The sequence below is a fragment of the Amblyomma americanum genome, chromosome 5 (genome assembly GCF_052857255.1).
Source record: "Amblyomma americanum isolate KBUSLIRL-KWMA chromosome 5, ASM5285725v1, whole genome shotgun sequence".
NCBI lineage: Eukaryota > Metazoa > Arthropoda > Arachnida > Ixodida > Ixodidae > Amblyomma > Amblyomma americanum.
Window position 1 is genome coordinate 55,595,375 of NC_135501.1, and position 14,744 is coordinate 55,610,118.

The 14,744-nt window shown below is 46.6% G+C and overlaps 1 long non-coding RNA gene across 1 annotated transcript in view; it reads right to left on the bottom strand.

Annotated features, from left to right (window-relative positions):
- The window catches only part of LOC144132450 (uncharacterized), a 70,019-nt gene extending 59,975 nt beyond the window's left edge, over nt 1–10,044 (bottom strand). Inside the window, exon 1 of the long non-coding RNA XR_013314820.1 lies at nt 9,926–10,044. This is a non-coding gene — a long non-coding RNA (uncharacterized LOC144132450). The remainder of the gene's footprint in view (nt 1–9,925) is intronic.
- Nucleotides 10,045–14,744: the final 4,700 nt, after the last annotated feature.

The window sequence follows — 14,744 nt, forward strand, 5'->3', positions numbered from 1 at the left end:
TTCAGCTGCAGAATGCACCTAAATCAGTTTCAGTTAATTTCAGAAAAAATGTGCAGGAAGCCAAAGTTAAAAAGAAATGGAGGCTAGACCCCTCTGCCTTTTGTCCTTTCCTATAGGTGGATTGCAGAAATACAGAAGACAGCTTCCCTACAAAGCAAAACCAGTAACTCAGTATGGCGGTGTGGCTAAATGTGCGGGAAGAAGTTGTGTGCAGCGCTGGAGATTTCTATTGTAAGCCTTAAATCCTGCATGTGCCTATTACTCCCGGACGACAATTACCCACGCTCCATGGCATGGGGACAGAGGTCTCGCTACTTCCCTTTCCTGCCTAGCCTTGGCTGCAGAGCTGCAGAAAGCTTGGCACGGCTGCGAGTGGCTAAGGATAACTGTGCTTTTAATACCTTAATTACGATGTCGGCAAAATGCAGGAGTGTAAAAGACTCGCAGCATATGCCAGACTGCAACGCTGCACCTAATTTCTTCCCCCAAAAATTAGCCGGTGTATAAGTCCGTTTAAACGGATGTGTGACGTGCGAAAGCTCTGTGACGTGAATGATGACGCCACACGCGACACCATAGCAACGAGATGGCACAAATCTCAAAGCAGTGAATTACTTTATGGGGGGTGGCTTGGACCAAGTTTTTGGAAATGACCGGAATCAAATTTTGAGTTAGCTATCGTGTCGGGCACGGTAAACTATAATTGGATATCATATTGGTCTAAATCGGCCTAGGTCAAACTTCGGGGGTGGCCCAGGCCAAATTTTGGCAATGCTCGGACCAAATTTGGAAGTCGCCATTGTGTCAGGCACACTTCGTTATGGCTAGACATTGATTTTGATGCAAATCAGTGATTTCTGCATACTTCAGCGCGGGCGCGAGGGGAACGGTTTGTTTGAAACACGGGGATGTACTGCCACCCGGTGAACACCATTAAAACAAAAGCAGGAAAGCTTTTTTGGACATCCAGGAAGTGGTGCTAGAAGTTGGAAAGCAATGAATGAAGCGGTTTTAAGCCCATAATTCGAAAACGACAATGAAAACACAATTGTGGCTCCAATCCGCACTGTAAAGTTGGTTGGACTGCGAAACTAAAACGACACCAAATTACCCATTGCGACGTTACTTAAAAATTCACACACATGGCTTGACAAAGAGCGAAACCAGAGACAACTGAAATGTGCTTATATTACACTTTATTGGTTCACAACGACATTCACTGCTGCTTTATGATCTGTATGATATGCACTGAGATTTTCAGTTCTAACTGTAGAGATATTCTTTTGCTAAGGTTAATGCATGAACCATGAATGGTGGTTGGTTGAGTTGCATTGGTTAAACGGTGTTCCCATTTTTCGCAAGTGCCTTATCATCCACCATGTGGTTTTGATGCTTGTTTTGTGTTTTTCTTAATGAAAACGAGTACTGAGGTGTATGCCTTAAAGATGTACCCTGTATATCTTTTCAATTTTTTATTGTTTGTTTTTCAATTTTATTTATTATCTTAATTTTGATTTTATCTTTAGTTTATATATTTTTGTTTTTATTACTTTTTAATTTGTAATTTTTGTTTTTACTTTTTATTTGTTTTTATTCTATATATTTTTTATATTATGACTGCTTTATGGTCAGTATGATATACGAATTCTATGCTGTTGGGTGCTTTTCCACTTGGAGTAGCATTCAGTTTTTATCCTGGCATTTTTTCTGATGACATGAAAATTTCCTTGGATGGTAGGGGTAAACAGCTTCGCTGTAAAAAGTGGGACGTATGTGTCCCACAAGGAGAGGCTTCACCACACAAACGATAAGCGCATACTTGCAGCACACAGGACCACACAGACCAAAGCCAGGAGAACACACATTTGCGCTGGACGGGCGTACTCCTAAAAACGAAGATGCACCACTCACCGTTCAATACGGCATGCAGCTAGGCATGGCCCGCTGATGTGCGGCGGGCTGGTAGGGAAAGTCACAAATCGAACTACTAGCGGCGAGGCGCCTCGGATAACTTGCTCTGGCGATCAGACCCCAACACGGCCTCCTTTCTGACCGCGTCCGACTTAACCGGTTGCAGCAGACTAATTTTTGAGCTCACGCCTCACCGCGAACCTGACGTATCCGACCTTGTTCCGCCCCTCTTACGCAGGCCGGGAGCGTTGGAGACGGACAAAAAGTTTGAATGAAGCGAGTGCAAACAAAGTGGCTTTAAAATACATCGAAAATATCGCAAGCCAGCCAAAGTTTAGAAACATGCTTGAATTAACCGAAGGTGCGAATTACTTGAGTTTCAGTTATCGTGACTCTTGGCTCACAGCACCAGTTTATAAGGAGTCCTACTACTGAATTCTATTCCAGTATGGGTAGCTATTTGTATATGATCAGTTAATCAGGAGCCTGTAACACGCGCCCCGTGAACAGCATACAGCCCACAAAGCGTCGTGCGACTCATTGGTTGCCAGATGTTAAAATCTTCGTGGTGACCTCCATAATGTTACTAAAGAGTTCCTCGTCTGATGGGCATCAAGAACGTGGAAGCAGTTCTCGTGAGAATGCATATATGTCAGACTGGTTGCATAAATCTACATTGGTCCAGAATTATGTATACAAAGCACCGAACGATATATTCAAAAGAGTTTACTTGAGTACACCCGTCTGCTTCCGCCTCTAAGACCACAATATTCCTGCGTTCCTACAGCATCATCCCGTTGCCGAAGAATTCCACACATTGTACAAAGTGCACTCCTGCCAGGGATTTTTACAAATCTCTATCAGCTGTGATCGATATTGTACTGTTAATTATTTCATGAGAAGGGCTTAAGAGCTTTGTTTTCGATAGCCTATAAAGAAATACGAGAGAAAATAGGAAAATAAAGTTTCAACCCACGAATGGCCCTCCTAGTCAGTGATCTTGTTCTTCGTTTTGTTTTGTACTTGAATTAATTTTTACATTCTTTCAATTAACCTTCAATTTATGGCCCCACTTTTTTTCTTCTCTCCTGCTTCTGGCTATACTGGCCCGCGGCAGTCTAGACAACTGAGGGTTGTGTCGTTCAGAGAAAATCTAAGAAAAATTCTTCCTACTAAGCCACTCAAATTTCGCACAGAGGTGGCAGTTGATGCTATGTTTCGGCTGGCTACTCAATGCCTCAGTTGGTGGTTATTATTCGGAAGTGCGCACCGTATGCAGCGGTAGGTCGATGCCATGGATTGCAGGGCCTCCATTGAAGGGTATTTTCAGCTTCGTTCTTGAGTTGCACCCAGTTATTAATCCCGTCTTGTGCGCTTTTTCGCCGACCAATAGTTGGCCGTGCCACGCCATTTGGTATTTCTTCCATTTTTTCTCAAACTGTCTCTCCCATCTCCGGGAATGTTGTCACTTTGATATAGGGCCCCATTTTCTCTCTCTCCATTATCGCTGCAGCACACTTTCTGATGTTTGAGTGCTCTTCGATCAGCACTTCCACACTTTCTCCCTCACTCTTAACCTCTTCTTTCTGCTTGGCCATGCCAAGGGACCCTAACCTATCCTAACCTTTGTGTTCCGTCGGTCCTAATCGATATTTTTTTTACACGGCCTTGCTATCACCACCACTATCGCTGCGATCAGGCCGCAGGACAAATTCCTCTTTCATATCCAATTAACCCTGTCCTGTGCTAGCTGCGGCTACCTTATTCCCGGTAGCTTCCTATTTTCATCCACCAACCTGACTTTCTGCTGTCCCCTGTTATACGCATCCCCTCTCTTGGAATCCAGACCGTTAACCTTAACGACCATCAGTGATCTTCCCTTCGTATTACATATGCCCGCCCAATCCTATTTCTTCTTGATTTTCACTAGGATATGTCATTAACCCGCGTTTGTTCTCTGACCCACTCTGCCCTCTTCCTGTCTCCTAATGTTGCGCCTATCATTTTAGCTTGCTGCGCAGTCGTCAATTAAACTTCCAGCCGTCCACCCCATTTTTGTCCTCCTAGTTATTTCACTCTCAAAAGTGGCACTCCTGAGTGTGCCAGTCATGAGATGGGTGCAGCCCTGTAATCTCCTAATTGCTACGCTGTGCGCTGTTTGCTACATATAAGGTTTTACCATCAGTGCAGTCCATCTTCTTTAGTTCAGTTCAATTCACATTATTTTCTTCATAATGAAACTGGAAAACAAGGCAAAGGGCCTCGTATCTCGTCTTCAACCTGTAATGCCCGTCGTCATGTTCGCTGTTGCTACATGGAACAGCAGCGCGGTACCTACTCAATCCCTGTAGTTCCTCGCAGCACTACCAAAGCTGCGGTGAGTGCACACGCAACATTCTGACTCCGCAGAATGTCATCATCATCATCATCAGCCTGACTACACCCACTGCAGGGCAAAGGCCTCTCCCATGTCTCTTCAATTAACCCTCTCCTTTGCCAGCTGCATTCACCTGCAAACTTCTTAATCTCATCCGTCCACCTAACCTCCTGCTGGCCCCTGCTACACTTACTTTCTCTTGGAATCCGCTCCGTTACCATTAAGGACGAGCGGTTATCTTGCCTTCGCATTACATGCCCTGCCCAAGCCCATTTCTTCCTTTTGATTTCGACTAGGTTGTCATTAACCCGTGTTTGTTCCCTCAACCACTCTGCCCGCTTCCGGTCTGTTAAGGTAACACCTATAATTTTTCTTTCCATGGCTCGCAGCGTTGCCCTTAACTTAAGCTGAACCCTAGCCTCCTCGTTTTTGCCTCGTATGTGAGCACCGGTAAGATACAGCTTTTGTACACTTTTCTCTTGGGGGATATTGCTAAACAGCCATTCTTGATCTGGGAGAACCTTCCATATGCGCTCCATCCCATTCTCATCCTTTTAGTTATTTCCCTCATGATTTGAATCAGCTGTCACTACCTGCCCTGAGTAGATGTATTCCTTTACCACTTCCAGCCCCTCGCTGCCAATTGTGAACTGTTGTTCTCTTGCTAGACTGTTGAACATTACTTTGGTTTTCTGCATGTTAATTTTTAGACCCAGCTTTCTGCTCTGCCTGTCTAACTCATTGATCATGATTTTCAGTTCACCTCCTGAGTGACTCAGCAAAGCAATGTCATCAGCGAATCGCAGAATATGTAGGTATTCTTCATTTACTCTTATTCCCAACTGTTCCCAATTCAGGCCTTGGAATACCTCCTGTAAACAGGCGGTGAATAGCGTTGGCGAGATTGTGTCTCCTTACCTGACGCCCCTCCTTATTGGAATTTTATTGCTTACTTTATGGAGGACTATGGTAGCTGTGCAGTCGCTATATATGTCTTCCAGTATTTTGACTCAAGGCAGGCCTACAATATCTTAATTCTGCTTTACATTTACGCCATGGCGATCACGATCAACTCGTAGCTGAATGAAGACATCTTCAACACCAGACGCAGGAAGAGGGTCATGACATCGTCCTCCAGTGGATACCGGGACACTGTGGCATTGTTGGAAACGACGCAGCTAACGCTGCAACTCGAGCGGCTTGGCAATGCCAACATTGTCCAGATACCGTTGACAAGAGCCGACGCAGCAAGACATCTGCGAATGCTTGGCCGGAAAGAGACTTTAGTGCCATGGTCTTCTCCTGGCAACTCCACATGCCGTCTGCACCGCCTAGACCCCTTACTTCAACTCGGTCGTCCGGCCGCTCCCGCTGCGATGCTACGCTGTTGTGTCGCCTGTGGCTGGAGTGGCGTTCACAAATGCCTACTCCCATTTAATCGCAATGGCAGACTCTCCTGCGTGTGAGATCTGTGGGGGCGACAAAACTATAGAACACCTTTGTAACCGCCGTCGGTTTCAGCGTGACCGTGCACTCCTGGCTGCAGCACTCCGCCGTTTAGATCCTCGGCCCCTTACTGAAGCCAAGATTCAGGGTCCTTGGAGTAGGCCTTCATCACAGAGGACAGCTTTGAAGTCACTTTTCAATTTCTTGAAGGTCTCAGTACTGAGTGCAATGTTGTGAACTATCAGTGTGTGCCCTGTGTGCCCTGCAAGTAATGGAGAAAGGACATGTGGAAAAGTGATCTCTCTTTGTTCTCTCCCTTTTCTCTCCCTCCGTTCCCCTTCCCACGTGTAGGGTAGCATACTGGGCGCTGCCTAGTTAACCTCCCGGCCTTTCAGTTTGTCTCTCTCTCTTGACATAAGGCTCTTCTACACCCTGATTACGCAATGCCTGAATGACTGCTGACGTTTCCACTGAGACGAATGCTTTCTCGTAATCAATGAAGGCTATATATAGAGGTCAGTTATATTCTGCGTATTTCTCTATCACCTGATTTATATTTTGGATATGATCTATTGTAGAATGTTCTTTACGAAAGCCTGCCTGATCATTTGGTTGATTAAAGTCTAAGGTTGCCCTGACTCTATCAGTGATTACCATAGTAAATACCTTGTAGGCAACTGACAGTAAGCTGATCGTCTGTAATTTTTCAAGTCCTTGTCTCGATCCTTTCTTATGAATTAAGATAATGTTTGCATTCTTGCAAGCTTCTGGTACGGTCGAGGTCATAGGGTTTGCGTATACAGGGTGGCTAGTTTTTCTAGCACGATGTTCCCTCCGTACGTCCTTTTAACATTTCTGCTGTTACCTGATCCTCCCCAGCTGCTTTTACCCTTTCCATTGCTCCTAAGGCATTCTTGCTCTTTCGTAACTGGCGGGATGACGCATTTCTGTGTGCTATTGTCTCTCTCATTAACGTTGTGATTACATTGGCTACTGTACAGATTCATGTAGAACTCTTCGGCTACTTTAACTATCCTATCCATATTGCTAATGGCATTGCCCTTGTCTCTTAAAGGGGCTATGAAGGAGGCTCTAATAAAGTTGCGGCATGCCTGGGATATTGAAGCACGCCGCTTTACGAATAGTGTCCAGCAAGGGTTTTTTAAATGCGCTTTATAGAAGCTGAGTTATGTGTAGTTAAAATTTGAATTTCAGCGTCTTCACGCCTTTCCCTCTCCTCTCGTCACCTTTTTGCACGCTAGAAGTAGGGTCCCTAGAAATACTTGCTAGTCTGCCGTCTGCCGGCTGCGGCGGGGGCTGCTGATGAATGACCGCCGCGGTGGCGCTGCGAGCAACCGGTGTGTAGTGTTCCTGTATATGCTGTATATGCGGGAGCATATACAGGAACACTACCGGTGTGCCATGCCAGTCACGGCGTCTGCGGTAGACGCGCGCGTTTCGCCCTGCGAAACGAATTTCCTGCGCATTTTCAGGTGACTTACGCATGCGATTGCACTGATTTTTTTTATTTAAGCTTAGCCGCGGTTTTTCAATGCGCAGTTCAGTCATCGGCGTAGCGACGCAAACGATTTATTTTTTTTTCTTGCGAACAAATTTTGTGCATGTACTCCAGAGTCGGAGGTGAAACGAGCCCACTTATTTTTACACCCTATTCTCCTTTCTCAATACTGCTGCCATGCGGTATCATATACCGTCTTCTGAGGAATTTAAATAAAAATATCTTTGCATCAAGAACATTACCGACGATTCTAAACCACATGACCGTGTGTGCGCGAAACTGAGCGCTATTGACAGCGGCATTTTCATTCATGCTATTGATCCGATCTCAACTTCTACGGACTCTGAAGCTATAAAGACTGAACACTGGAAACTTCTAGATGCACACACAATTAAAACATGTAAGATGAGAACCTGAGTCCTGTAGATCATGTGCTTTAGGCAAACTGCAGGAACGCATTCCTTATAGTGCTTAGGCAACCGAGTTACAGAAGTAATGAACACAAGCATGCATTGTAAGTAGTTCTTCGAATCCCGTGCTTGGTAAAATGGCATTATTAGCCCATATGCTATGTAGGTCACACGTAATGTCAGGGAAAAGATACCCAAGGATCAGTATAATGTATAGCACAAAATAAAACCATTGTTAAAAACATTTATTTCCATCGCTTTGCACTCAGGCTGCCCACATTTTTGCACCACATACTGGAATCTTCTCATCTTTAACAGCTTCGACTGCTCTTTCTTGGCAGCCCTCTCAACATTGATGTACTTCATGTAGAAGCGCAGGCGAAGCAGAATATAGAAATTGATTATGCCATCTACAATTTCACGTCCATGTTTCACACAGGCCAGAGGCGGAAAATGTACATGTGTTAAAATATCAGCGAAGTCAACAATGCTCTTCTAGCGCAACTTATTCAGACTAAAATAAGTGGTTAAGTTGTCTTCAAGACGGTGATAATAATGTTCTTCAAGGGGTCAGACGGATACAGTAAGCCAGCATTATCAAATTTTGCATTGTGGCCTTTGCATGAATTTCCCACTTTGTGAAGTGTTCAAGGAACACGTTTAAAAAAAGTTTGGTGACTGCGGGTATAACGCTGCTTTTGGCACACGCGCAGTCATGCTAATAAGCTTATTCATTCTTTTTACAAAAGATTCAGTGCTTTCCACGAAGTCATAAGAGAGTCCTAACTGGGTGCGATAAAAAGATCTCTAATCATATCATCACCAAATAGCTGGAATGCTGGAGCAACTCCAATTTTCTCAAAAGAATTGTGATTCAGGTGCATGCTGGTGATCTTCGGCATGGCTTTAAGCGAAACACTCTGGCTGTCCATTTTCCTAGCTTCTCGTATCGGTTTGAGCGTGCACCCGACCCTCAGGTGCGTTAAACCATTTGCCTACAAATGCTCAATGCATTAAGCTGGCAAGATGTGGCGCTTGTCACGTTGTCTAGACATGAAGCGATGACACGTCCTTATGAACACACACGCCAGTCAGCGTTCATGGTTTTGGCAAAAAAAAAAACACCAGTATTATGGGCTCGCGACCAAGAAGCAGCGCTCATCGCTTCCGCAGCCACGGCACGACCGCCCCTGCAGGCACGACGTTCCGAATGTGTGCAGCGCCCCTGCGCATTCATCCGAGACGCGGCCAACCGGTTCCGTAGAGAGCTCTGCACGAACGACAGACTAGCAAGTATTTCTAGGGACCCTACTGGAAGGTAGGCGCTCCTTCGCCGACCACCCTCTGGGAGCGGAGCTTCTCGACCCGCCGATGATAAGCGGCTTATTGGCCGCGGCCACGGTAGCTGCCTGACGTCTGAAAGAATCTAACCAATGGCCACCTCTCACCTTGTCGACGCAGATGCGGGGAACGGAGGAGGGCGCGAGCATGAAAAAGTTGCCGGGAAGGGCTCGCCAACTTTGACGCGTGATTGTGGGTCGTCTGCTACGTGTAGAAGAGTATTATTTGGCTCCGCTTTTCATGGCAACACAGTGCAGTGATTAAGTGAGTTAATGTGCTCGCCTCGAAAGGCGTTTTACAGCCCCTTTAACGCATACATCTGGTTTTACCTATGCCTAGTTGCCTCTTCACCGCTTTTAGGTTAGCTCTGTTCTTTAGAGCATGCTCAATTCTCTCCGTATTAAGCTTCCCTATGTCGGCTACCTTACACTTATTTATTAACTTCGATAGCGCTGCCAGTTCTGTCTGTAGGGTTAGACACCCTCATGCTTTCGCGTTTCTTAAATACCCGTGTTACACGGGCGTTTTCAACGGCAGTTCAGTTGGCTCTCAGTTGAACTGAACGACAGTTAGCGGTGTACACGGCAGTGCTAACCCAAAAAACACAAAACCTCCACAATATCTCCCAGAAATATCCCATCAGGACATTTTGAATGTCCCCAGGAGGGGCTCATTTTTCCCGAAGACATCCAAAAAACGTCTCCACAACTAGCCGTGTCCAAAAAGTGCGTCCCAGGGACGGCCCCAAAAGGTTAATCTAGATTTCTCGGCTCTGGCTAAATAAAATTAGTTTTTTTATGCAGACTTCAGGCATCTAAGCGCACATAGGTGCCAAATTTCAGGCACATGCTTAGGTTACAGGTGGTGTAATACATCTGTCCCCTCGCGTGAATGTTTGCTGGCTAGGCCATTCAGACTTACCTGTTTACATGAAATATGCTTTAACGAGGTGAAAATTTGCGCTGGTTGGTGCATGATCTTGTGACGGGAGCAGCGCAGCACGAAACAAAAAAGAGAGAGGCGGGACGCGACGCTGAATAACAACCAGATTTTTAATGCACGTTCGTCGAATATATACATCTCGCTCGTATAAGAAGGAAAAGAAAAAAGCATTAAAACCGCGTAAGATGTACACGTGGTGAAATATTAAGACATCGCACGCAGATAATCAATTTCTCTGTCACGAAGCGCTATTGAAGGTATGCAGACACATACGTACGTCGCTCTTTGGTTGGTATGTTGAAGGCTTCTTCAATCTCCTTGATTCGTAAATCAAAATATGACGGGATGACCATTGTGTTGATAAGCTGCAGAGCGCATTCATGCTCTCTGCATTAATGCATGTTTTGCTAATTCACTGCTGATGGCGCCCTTTAGGAGGCTTTTGTGCGCTCGAAGCCGTTTATTCAAACAACGCCCTGTTTGACCAATGTAGGTGCGTCCGCATGACAGAGGTATTTCATAAACCCCACTTTTCACACATTTCGCATGTTTTTCCCGGTGTTTTTTCTTGCATTGATTTTTTCCTTTGCTCGCTGTTGACTTTGGCGCACAGGCTTCTTAACTTGTTGGGTGCTGACATAAGCACTTTTACACAAGCTCTTTCTCCTACCTTTTTGAGCCTGTGGGAAATGCCATTAATGCAAGGAATGACCGCGTACGGCTTCCTTTATTATGATGTGGTTCTGACATGTTTTCTGCCTCTAAGTGCATGCAGAATCCCTTCTGCAACACTGGATAGCAGTCTCGTCGGGCAACCTGCTGCTTTCAGCCGACGGTTCTGGATGTCAAAACTGCCTTGAACTTCATGATGACAGGATCTCGTCAATGCGGCTCTCATTGCTGTTTTTTTTCTACCCCCGCTTGATGATCTCGGAGTGCGCAGATGTGTAGGGGAGCAGTCCCTTCTAGCTTCGTGGTCCGTACCGCCAGCATATGTGAGCGCCTAGAAAGGCTAGCGTCAAGTCAAGAAATCGCATAACGTTGTTATCTGGGAGTTCACTTGTTATTTCTAGTCCTAGTTCTTCTAGTCCTTACCAAAAGTAGCAATGACAGCCGCATTGACGAGATCCTGTCATCATGAAGTTCAAGGCAGTTTTGACGCCCAGAACAGTCGGCTGAAAGCAGCAGGTTACCCGAGGATGCTGCTATACAGTGTCGCAGAAGGGATTCTGCAAGCACTTAGAGGCAGAAAATATGCCACAACCACATCAGAACAAATTTAAGGAAGCCGTACGCGGTCATTCCTTACATTAATGACATTTCCCTCAGTCTCAAAAAGGTAGGCGCACAAGCTGGTGTAAAAGTGCTCATGTCAGCACCCAACCAATTAAGAAGACATGTGCGCCAAAGTCAACAGCGAGCAAAGAAAAATCAATGAAAGAAAAAGCACCGGAAAAACATGTGAAATGTGTGAAAAGAGGGTTTGTAAAATACCTCTGTCATGCGGACGCACCTACATTAGTCAAACAGGGCGCTGTTTGAATGAACGGCTTCGAGAGCACAAAAGATTCCTAAAGGGCGCCATCAGCAGTGAATTAGCAAAACCTTGCAGAGAGCATCAATGTGACCTGCAGCTTAGCAACACAATGGCCATCACGTCATATTTTGATCAACGGACCAGGGAGATTGAAGAAGCCTTCAACAATCGACAAAAGAGCGACGTATATGCGTCAGCATACTTTCGATAGCATTTCGTGACAGCGAAATTGATTATCTGCGTGCGTTGTCCTAATCTTTTACCACGTGTACATCTTATGCGTTTGTCATGCTTCTGTTCTTCCCGTATTGCACGAGCAAGATGTATATATTCGATCGAACGTGGATTAATAATCTGGTTGTTAGTCAGCGTTGATTCCCGCCTCTATATTCTTTGTTTCGTGCTGCGCTGCTCTCACCACAAGAACATGAAATGTGCCAAAATTTTATACCCCCCCCCCCCCCCCCCAAAAGGAAATATAAATTCAAAAAGTCGCCCGATCCCGCCTATATAACAGGAAATAGCAGCGCAATACAGATGTAATTTCAGTTTAATAGATGTGCTCAAAGCATTTAAATGAGTACAAACAGGAGACGCATATGTATGCACCATTTAACACACAATGTACGGAGCACTACGGCACCAGCATATAATAATAGCCAAACTTTTGTCTAGCTCTGAGAAATCTGAAAAAATGAAGCAATAAAAACATAATACAGGCTGAAAGTTGATGCACCTTAAGCAAACATTCTAAGGGGTACAAAAGCATATATGCACACGCAAAAGCAAACGCATGTAAAGAGCAATCTTGGTGCCAAAAGAAAAGACAATATAGGCGTACGATACAGATACGCGGTTTCAGGTCAGGGATATCCGCCTTTTTCACGACGCGACTGCGCATGCGCCCATCCCCTGGCGGCGGTGTCGCGAAACATATTGGAAGGGTCGCTCGCTCCACTCGAGACCGGTCGTGGAATTGTAAACAAACCGGCTTCCTACGCGGGGTGCGTTGCTGCAGCCGTCGGGCGTTCAGCGCGACGCATTTGGCGATACCTACGAAATGTGTTGCATACGGCAGCAATGCCCAATATGTGAAGGGAAGTAAACTCGGATTTTTTCGCTTTCCGAGCGCTTCCCGGGACAGCCTTCGACGCGAAGCGTGGATAAAAGCAGTTCGCCGGCTCGACGATCGTGCCGCCCTTGGGCACCGTCAAGCACGTCAAGACTGTGCGGGAATCACTTTGTGACAGTTGCGGACGAGGTACTGTGTTTAAATGCGTGTGCAGTCTATCACGAAGTGTTTTATTCATGGGCAGGAAGGCCTCGCATGTCACCGCGGCACCCAGACTTCGTTCCGACGCTTTTTGCTTTCTCAAGCAAGAAGGCCAAATGGGCAAGTGCTGTGAGCCGCTTTCAACGCGCGATGGAGCGGGCAACGAAAAAGAAGCTACGAGACCATTCACGCATGGTGCTAAAATTTTGTCTTAATCTCCTATGGAAATTTCCTTGTTTATGCCACTACACCCTGGCCAATCCCCCCGTGTGGGTACGTGCCATGTATTAAGAGGCAGAAGAAGAAGAAGATGCGTTGTGCGTGTGTTCGAATCATATCCATGATGAAGACATCTGCGTGGTATCGCCGGAATGGATTAATGTGCGCCTCTCGCGCTCGTCTTTGTGGACGCGCATGCTTGTTTAACCTATGCAGCGGTGTGTTGTGGGAAAATATAGTGAAATGCTTGCAGAGCTGCTTTGTTGCGAGTACGATTGTGCTTTTATAGCTCGTGTAGCTATTCGGCAGAGCTTGAGCACAACGATTGCTTGTGGAAACTGTTGTCCCCAGTCGTTTTCTGTACTACGGCGTGCACGATGTAGTATCCACCTTTCATGAATGGCAGGCATATACAGCAGAAAACGCCAACCTCACTGACCGGGGATATTTCATTGAACATTATGTTCCGAATGTAGCCTTCATCTCTGAAGCGGCGGCCCTTGCTAGCTGGTGTTCGCATCGCATGCCGGATGATCGGAGATACTGAAGAATTTGCTCTTCGGTGGGCACTGCAGCTTGCCTCGGACTTTGCACCAAGCCATCAGTCAACCCTAGAAATCCTCCAGGTACCAGGTGCTGCCCAGGACACGCCATCGTCGACACATTCCAACAAAACGTGCTCCACAGCGGCACTCAGTTCGGCCGGGTTGGGCGCGCAGTACCCTTCCAGTGAGCTTCCAGCGTTGTACGCGAGGTGGCAGCACAGGAAAATGAAAAAGGCGGATTCCAAGGTAGATTTGGATATTCTGCAGGGTGAAACCTCCCTCTGGCTTTGCCTCTCGCACGAGCCTCGGAGTAAGCTTGAGCGTGTTAACAAAACAGGAAAAAAAATTAATTCTTCCAGGCAAAAATAAAAAAACGAGCATAAACCACATACCTTGACGACGTTGCCAACAGAAACCCGGGGATGAAATAAAATGCTGCAACTATATATATGAGTTCAATGCAGCCTTCTGTCCTGCGCCTTCTCGCGGCTCAGCGAACGCTCAAACATACGCCTCGTTATTACATCCTGGTTACACCCCGTTTTATTTTCTTGTGACCAAGTGTGGAGATAAGACTGCTTGGAGCCGGATGGAAATGGGGACGTCTTGAGGTAGGAGCCCTGGCGCGCCGCACCCATGGTATAGCAGACCGCGCGTCCGGCACAATACGGCGTTGGAGGCGAGATCAAGGGGATCAAGGCATCAGTAATCCGGTAGGGGTGGGTTGAAAGTCAGCGACGCGAACACAACACAAACTATACCGCTGCGACAGGACGGCAATGTAGGTAGAGCAGGCTAATCCACAGGCACTCGCAGCAAGAGTCTGGTGGGCTTCCGAAGATCTCTCCCGCCTATGACCGCCGTGGACAGCCGCGTTGCCACCATGCAACAACACGCCACAGTCGTCGGAGGTGCTGAGGGATGCAGAGTGCGCGCTATAGGAGTCGCCCATTGCCTTGAAATCCGCTGCCGCGAACGACGCCTGTAAGAGCGCCATTATGGTGTAGGGCCGTGAAGCTGCGCTAAAGACTTGCGATTCGCCGCGCGCCGCTGCATCAGTTCCAAAAGGAATTATGTGTGCACGCCGAGGGGCACGGGAAAGCTGCCATGAATCCGTAGCTACGATGTTCACGACAGCCCAGTGATGAGAGCAAGAGCTGCCGCGCGCTGGGGCTTGCGCGAATACGTGTGCGCAAGATGGCTTCCGTCCAGCGAGGAAGCCGG